The sequence below is a fragment of the Chinchilla lanigera genome, unplaced genomic scaffold (genome assembly GCF_000276665.1).
Source record: "Chinchilla lanigera isolate Chin_1 unplaced genomic scaffold, ChiLan1.0 scaffold00029, whole genome shotgun sequence".
Classification (NCBI taxonomy): Eukaryota; Metazoa; Chordata; class Mammalia; order Rodentia; family Chinchillidae; genus Chinchilla; species Chinchilla lanigera.
The window spans coordinates 12746707-12755204 of NW_004955430.1; the positions used below are offsets into that span (position 1 = coordinate 12746707).

Genomic DNA, 8498 nt, shown 5'->3' on the forward strand with positions numbered 1-8498 from the left:
TTTTCTTTTCTTTTCTTTTCTTTTCTTTTCTTTTCTTTTCTTTTCTTTCTTTTCTTTTCTTTTCTTTTCTTTTCTTTTCTTTTCTTTCTTCTCCTCTTCTGTTCTCTTCTTTCTTTTCTTTTCTTTTCTTTTCTTTTCTTTACTTTTCTTTTTTTTTTTTTTCTTGATACCAGAAATTGAAGTCATGATCTCACACTTGCCAGGCAGGTGCCATATCCCCACCTCCTTTTTTTTAGTTGAACTAATGGCACTTTTGCATAAATTCCTCTCCCTATTACCTAAAGCAAATCAAAGTCCTGAAGACCTAAACAGGATGAAGCTCACTTTCCCTGGTGTTCACTGCCTCCTTGTCTTCACCAACTTGTTCCAAACCCTCAGGACCTGAAGGATTGTATGGGATTGCTGCCTCTGCGGGGTCTGAAGGTATGGATGATTGATTGATCCACTGGCGTCACATGCTTGGTGGCAAAGAATGCTTCCCGCATTCCATTGTGACAAGCTTGTGGCACTTCTTATGAACCAAGAGTTTGCAGTTGATATAGGTATATACCTCGTGTTAAGTCCTCCTAATGGTCTGTGCCAATGGCACAGTGAGCACGGCTGCTGAAACGTTTGGCTTGAAATTAATCAGTCTTTCTGATTACTAGATATAAGCATGCAAAACTGGTCAAGAAAAAAGAAAACTTTAAGCATTAACTGTTCCTTTCAATAAACCACAGATATCAGTAATACACCTATCTGAGCTATCCTTGTACATACATATGGTTTTTGTTGTTTCTGTGTTGTTTTTGTCTTCATCGCCATTATTTTGTTAGTTTTTTCTCTTTAAAATAAATAAAATTAAACTTAAAAAAAATAAAAAAGAAAAAAGAGAAGTATGACCATTTGCACAATCAAGCTTTCTCCAGAGGTGTGTACCTCTGTTGTAGATGGGTTTATTTTCTGAACAAGGAATTTTAGGATGCTCTGGTACACAAGGCTATTCATGGATTAAGAGTTCAGAATTCTTGTTTAACTCAAAATGCCTAAAGGTTTCCTGTAACTCCAACTGAGCGATACAGTATGTGGGTCTCCATCCTCATCTACCCATTTTGTGGTGAAAAGCTGTTTATTTTCTTTTGTTTTTGTTTTTGTTTTTGTTTTTTGGTTTTTCTCCGGTACCGGGAACCGAGCTCACAACCTTGCGCTGAGCTAAATCCCCAGCCCCAAAGCTGTTTATTTTCAAAAGACCAGATTTCTTGAACTTCATTGAAGAGGCCCTCAAAGGAGATGGAAGTCTCAAAACTTAGAATGATATTTCTCCCCATGATCAGGGCCTGTCTGGTAGAGTTGTGGGTTGTGGAGTTTCTCAGGAAGAGGGAACCATGGAAAGGTTGGCTGCTCAGGAAAACTGGCACAAAGGGCTTCATGAATGAGTGCGGCCTGCCTGCTTGCACTGACCACACTGGTTGGCTTTCAATGCAGCTCTGTGTCAGATGATTTTCAATGGTGGCTGGGCCAGGGTAGATGTACAGTGGGCTTGTCAGTGTTTCTTGGGGCTTGGTGGCTATGACTTCAGTCCCCTCCCCTCTGGAACTTTTTTCTTTCTCTAACTTTTTTGTGGCCAGCTTTGGGGAGAAGTCCCATTTGACCCAGGTATTCTCCTTCTGGGTATCTTCCCAGATTAATTAAAAATGTCATACCACAGCAATATATGTGTACTCATGTTTATAGCAGCACAGTTTATAATAGCTAAATCTTGGAATCAACCCAAATGCCCATCAGCTGAATGGATAAAAAGATGTTGGTTTTTTAGAAATATACTGGAATACCTCTGAGCCATAAAGAGGGATAAACTTTAGACTTTTATAGGTAAATGGATGCAACTTGAGACCATACTCATAAGTGAAATCAATCAGGCCCACATGTGTAAACACAGTATTGTCTTTTAGTGTAAGCAACCAAATGAGTAAATAATATACACAAAATGTACAATAGATATTGTGAATTGGGAATAAACTGTTCAAAAGAAAAGAGAAACTGTGGTGGAGAAGAAAGAGGAAAGGAAGAAAAGGAAAAGAAAAAAATACATACATACACAAGATAAGGTAGTTATACAGGTAGTTTTTCTTAGTTCATTGAAAAGAAAAATTTATGCTAATAGTGCTGAGACAATATTTCATACCTATATCTTGTACTCTGAGTAACTACTATGAATATAGCAATACAGAATGTATTAATTATTGTTACTCTCTGACTAGCCTTTTTTATTGTTATTGTTATTTTTTATTTCTCTTATTACAAATAAAATTTATGGACAAATAAGATACTTTCATGATAAAGAGCATCAAAGAAATTTCTGACCACCAAATCAGTATTCCACAAAATTTAGTTCTTCACAGATGAAGTAAAAATGACCAATAAATATATGAAAAAATATTCATCCCTGGTAGCCTTAGGGAAATGCAAATTAAAATAACACTGAGATTCCATGTTACCCCAGAAAGAATGGTCATCATCAAGAAATCAAATAATAACAAATGTTGGAGAGGCTGCAGGGTAAAAGGAAACCTTCTACACTGTTGTTGGGAATATAAACTGGTAACTCCATTATGGAAATCAGTATGGAGATTTCTCAAAAAACTAAAACTAGAAACTCCCCGTGACCCAGCTATTCCTCTTCTAGGTATGTTCCTGAAGAGTTAAAGGTATCATATTACAAAGATACATGCATACCATTTTTATAGCAGCACAATTCAAAATAGCTAAATCTTAGAAATGATCATCAACAAATGAATAGATAAAGAAAATGTGGTATGTACATACTATGGAGTACTACCTGTCATAAAGAAAGATAAACTTGAGTCATTTGTAGGTAAATGGATGCACCTTGAAACCATAATGTTAAGTGAAATAAATCAGACACTTAAACTTAACTGTCACATGGTTTGTCTTTTTTTTTTCTGGTACCAGGAATGGAACTCATGACCTTGTGCTTGCCAGGCAGGCACTGTGCCGTTGAGCTAAATCTCCAGCCCAACATGGCTTGTCTTATATTGGATTCCCAGAGTAAAAATAAAGAGCAAAATAAATGATACATCATAGAAAGTAGGGAGATGGAGGGAAAGAGGAGGGAAGGGAGGATGGGTGAAAAAAAGGAATTGTGACATGTTATGTACAGGTTCCAACTCCACACAAGGAATGAATATAAACATTACATACTGCGAACATGTACAGAAATAAACAAGGAATGAGATCAAGGAATGAGGGAAGGGAAAATAGATGGAAAAAAGAATTAAACATGTTATGTACGTGTACCTACCAATTGCATACAAGAAATGTAAACACATACTACATACATGTACATTACACTAAAATTAATCATTTAAACCCCTAGAGATAGAATCTTTCATTTTTTGAATCACCTACAATCATAATATAGTGCTTTGCCCATGTAAAGAACACAATATATATTTTCTGATTTTGTTAGAAACTATATTTTTATGTAGAACCAGAATGGTTATTTAGTTTTATAATGCATACTGTATTGTATTGTCTGTTTTTTTTTTTTTTTTGTTTTTTTTTTTTTTTTTTCCTCCGGTACCGGGAACAGAACTCACGACCTTGCACTTGCCAGGCAGGCGCTTTGCCGCTGAGCTAAATCCCCAGCCCTTGCATACTGTATTGTAAATTTTAAGTAAGGAACTTTCTTTGATTATGGTCCTTAGCTCAGACAGGTTGATTCCTTGAATCTTGCTCTGTTAGAAAATGCAAAGATTAGAGGATTCCAACTGGGTATCATGTCCTGATGGTTCTGATAACAATAATCTTTAAATAAAAGACAAAGAACAAAAAAAAAAAAAATAAAGGCTGAATCAGGTGCTGGTTACTGGGAAAGCCCTCAGAAAAGGGATGTGGTTTTTTTTAGAAAGGAGTCTCTCCTATTGAAAATAATAGTACAAAACAAAAACAAGCTCACATACGTTAAGTGACCAAGAAAATGAATAGTTCTTTGCAGTAAAAATTATGAAATAAGACTCATAGAGTAATGTAGGCCATCAAAGGCAGGAATTAATGTTATCTTTATAGTTCTAATCATATGGTATTCTCTGTAGTACCAAATACAAAAATTGAAAATAGGAAATTGTAATCTTTAAAAATTCATTGGTACCAATCAAGCAATGAAACACTAAGAAAACATTTCGTTAGGTTTAACTTTTCTTTCTGTTGGGTGATGGGTACTCTCAAAATTGTCTGTACTTTATTCATCTGTTTCCTTTGAAGATGGGTATTTGAGTTAAAATTTTTGGGCAACTCAATGAAGATATTGTTCACAAAAATGTTTAGTAAAGTGAAGAATGCAAAAAAGTTAATATATCATTATAAGTAATATCATTTATTATTTAATTTTCCCTTCTGTAGCTTTTTGTTGCACTGAAAAAAGCTCAGTCAAAAATCTAAGCTTAAGGGGCTGGGGATTTAGCTCAGCGGCAAAGTGCCTGCCTGGCAAGTGCAAGGTCATGAGTTCGGTTCCTGGTACTGGAGAAAAACAAAACAAAACAAAACAAAACAAAACAAAACAAAACAAAATGTCTAAGTTTAGATGAAGTCCATTGATTACAAAAGTGGCCCAGCAATTCCTCCCATCCTTGTCCCCAAAATCCTTTGTAATGAGCATTTGTTACTCCAGCTATCAGTAAGGGGTGCCTATTCTCTTTCTTCTCAAATCTAAGCTGGCCTTGTAACAATTAACATGATACAGACAAACTGACATCATGTAACTTCTAGCCTACCCTCCGCAGCTTTTCCTTTTGTCTCCCGGAAGTCGTCTGTAACCATGTGAGGCAGCCAGCCTTGCTCTAGACACCCAAGACCTCACAAGACCTCACTGACAGGCAGCATTAGAAGTATGAATGGATTCATCCCTGACGTGCTCCACATCTTCAGATGACTGTAGCAGGATGAATGACACCAGGTAAATTCAACAGCAACACGGCCCAGCTGAGTTCAGCCCAACTGCTGAGCAAATAACTAGTCGTGGTTTAAGTCGCTAACTCAGGGGTGCTTTGTCTGACTGAAAGGGGTAACAAAAATTTGGCGTTCCAAGTTGGGCATAATTTAACCCCTGCCTGTCCCTTCAAACTCATTCTCTGCCGTTTCTCTTCTTGTGTGTTAGGTTCCACCCACATCAGATTACTTCCCTCTGATTTTAAAGATATAAATTTCATATTTGTTGATCTTAATTTGCTCTCTTATGTTGCTTCAAATTCCTCCATTCGTATGTATAATTGGTGCTATAATCTAAATATCACTTTTTCAAAATGCCTTTACTAACCCAAAGGTGGTTAGAGTTTCTTATAGTTCTCTTAGTCTACCTACTACACCAGCTATTTTCATATAGCTCTTATGACAATCACAATCATAAATTTTTAAAACATTTTCCTTTCTTCAGTGAATTCTACAAGGGCAAGGTCTCAATTATCTTACTGACTGCTGCACGTACATCTATCTCAATGCAGCTAATACCATTCCTGCAGGCCAGGGCATTCTTTACAGGTCTAAGTTTTGTTGAATAAATGAACACTCCATAAGTATTTTCTGAATAAATGTTTATTATAATAAATATCATTGTTTTATCTACTAAGAATCTATTTCCAGTTCTGAGTAAATTCATTGTTCCCTGAACTGTGCAGTTCTATAAAGTCAATGATTAAGCAATGGTCAAGAGAAAATTTATATATATATATATATATATGATTATTTTAGAATATTTAATTGATAAAGATTACTTATATTCAAAGTGTATGTTATGATGATTTTATATATGTATTCATTATGGAATAATCACTACAGTCAAATTAATGAAAACATCCATCATTATTCATGATGAACATTAGATCCTAAGAATTTATCATTCTGTAGTTTAGGTTTATGCTCTGGGATCAGTATCACCATGTTTTCTGTACCGTACAGTCTGCTGGTTCTACTCTCTGATTCTGGGTTTCACTTTTCTAGATTCCACAGATAAGATCAGAAAGTATTTGTCTTTTTCTGGTTTATTTCACCTAAAGTAATGTCATTCAGGTTCACATGCATGGTTGCCAGAGACAACATTTCCATCTTATTATGGATGAATAACATTCCACTGTGTAAGTACACCACATCGTTTTAAAGTATTCACCCATAAATGGACCTTTATGTTTTTTCCATACCTTATCTACTGTGAACAGCACTGTAGAAAACAGGTGGGTGCAAATGACTTCTTAAAACACTGATTTAGCCTGATGTGGTGGTGCACACCTATAATCCCAGCACTCGGGAAGCTGAGGCAGGAGAATTGCTGGGAGTTCGAGGACAGCCTGGGCTACAAAGTGAGTTCAAGGTCAGCCTGAACTGCATGGTGAAACCCTGTTTCAAAAATACAAAAAAAAAGACACTCATTATATTTCCTTTGGAAATATAACCAACAGTGGGATTGCTGGATCATACAATGAATCTGTTTGTAATGTTTTGAGGATCCTTCATATTGTTTCCCATAATAGGCACATCAGCTTTCATTTCCAATTACAATGTACAGGGCTGGGGATATAGCTCAGGGACACAAGTGCCTGTCTAGCAAGCACAAGGTCTGGACTTTGATTCCCAGTACCAAGAACAAGAAAAACAAAAACAACAAACAATTACAATGTACAAAAGGTCCCTATTCCAGATCCTGGCCAATACTTATTATCTCACTGTGGCTTTGATTTGCACTTCTCTGCTGTTTAGTGAAGTTGAGCTCCTTTTTGAAATCTGTTCACTAATTTTTGGTGATTTCTGAGGAAAACATTTATTTAGATCAGGCCCTGCAATTACTTTTAAATCAATATATATTTTTTTTTTTTTTTGCAGTTGAGTGGTGTAAGTTTTTCTTCTACTTTGGATATTAACCACTTCTACATGATTTGCAAATATTTTCTCTTATTCTATATGCTGCTGTTCCTTTGGCTGCACAGAGGGTTTTCAGTGTGATGTAACTCCACTTCTTTGTTTTGCTTTTGGTGTCATATTAAAAAACTCATTGCCAATATCAATGTCAAAAACATTTTTTTCTCTTTTCTTCTAGAAATTTTATTGTTTCAGATCTCACACTATAGTCTTTAAACTGTTTTGAATTATTTTTTGATTATAGTATAAGGATTCAATTTCTTACTTCTTGTAAGTGAATGTCCCATTTCCCCAACATTTTTTATTGAAGATTCATCCATTTTCCCACTGTGCATCTATGGAATTCTTGTTAACTATTAATTGACAGTATGTATGTGGGACTATTTTGAGCTCTCTGTTCTGTTCATTGTTTCTACATGTGTGTTTTTAGGAGAGTACCATAGTGATTTGATTACTATAGCTTTGTAATATAGTTTGAAATCAGAGCATATGGTGACTATAATTTTATTATTATTTATCAAGATTACTTTTCCTATTTGTGGTTTTTTTATTGTTTTATATAGTTTTTAGTATGATTTTTTTTATTCTAGTGAATAATCTAATTGGAATTTATAATAGATATTAAATCTTTAGATGATTTTGATAGTATGGACATTTTAAAATTTTTGTTTAAATAAAAATTCAGTATATTAAAAGACACATTGCCATTAATCCTCCACAAAATATTCTGCATCACTTAAAACAGGGTGGAGATATTAACACGATTAGTTTTTCCAATCAGTGAGCATATGATCTCCAATATATGAGCATGTGTCTTCTATAATGTTTTTCATTAATATTGTACAAATTTAAGTGTACAGAGTTTTTACCTCCTTGATTAAACTTATTTTAAAGTATTTTGTGATCATATTGGAACTGGGATTTCTTAATTTCTTTTTCAGTCAGTTCACTGACAGCATATAAAACCACAACTAATTATTATATGGTGATTTTTCTACCTTGCAGGTTTTCTGAGTTCATTTCTAAATTTTAAATTTTTCAGAGGAGTTTTAAAAGAATTCTAAAGATAAAATGATGTCATTTTTAATCTATAAGGAATTGGTGGCTCTCTTCTATAGCCATTTAATAGTGAAAATTGAAAAGTTTTTGAGAGGTGGTCACAATATTAAAAGTGACATAACATTAATTTGGAAGAAAAAGAATATAGGTTTTTTTTTTTTTTTTTTTTTTTAAAGGAAATGCTGTCACTACAAACAATTCTTGAGACTCAAATCTTAGAGACCTTCTTTAGGATCTCTAAGTGGAATACTCAGATATACTTTAAACAGCTTTATTTTCCTGAGTGTTCCGTGCTGTGTTACATTGTCCAGGTGTGTGGCCATGCCTAAAATTCTGCCTGTGAAATTGAAATTACTGCATAAGCAGAACTCCATGACCTAAAAAGATCCAGTGAGTTGCCAAAGCAGCAAAGTATTACTGCTGTTCATGAGGATTAGTGAATTTTTGGTTTTGCAATTCTACTATTTATGATTTTACAGAGAAGAGTGGAAAATTTGGCTTTTCCTTAGTCATGGTAGTTAACAGGCTTACAT

At 34.7% G+C, this 8498-nt stretch overlaps 1 pseudogene; it reads right to left on the reverse strand.

Moving 5' to 3' along the window:
- The window catches only part of LOC102006599, a 2598-nt pseudogene extending 1189 nt beyond the window's left edge, over positions 1-1409 (reverse strand).
- Positions 1410-8498: the final 7089 nt, after the last annotated feature.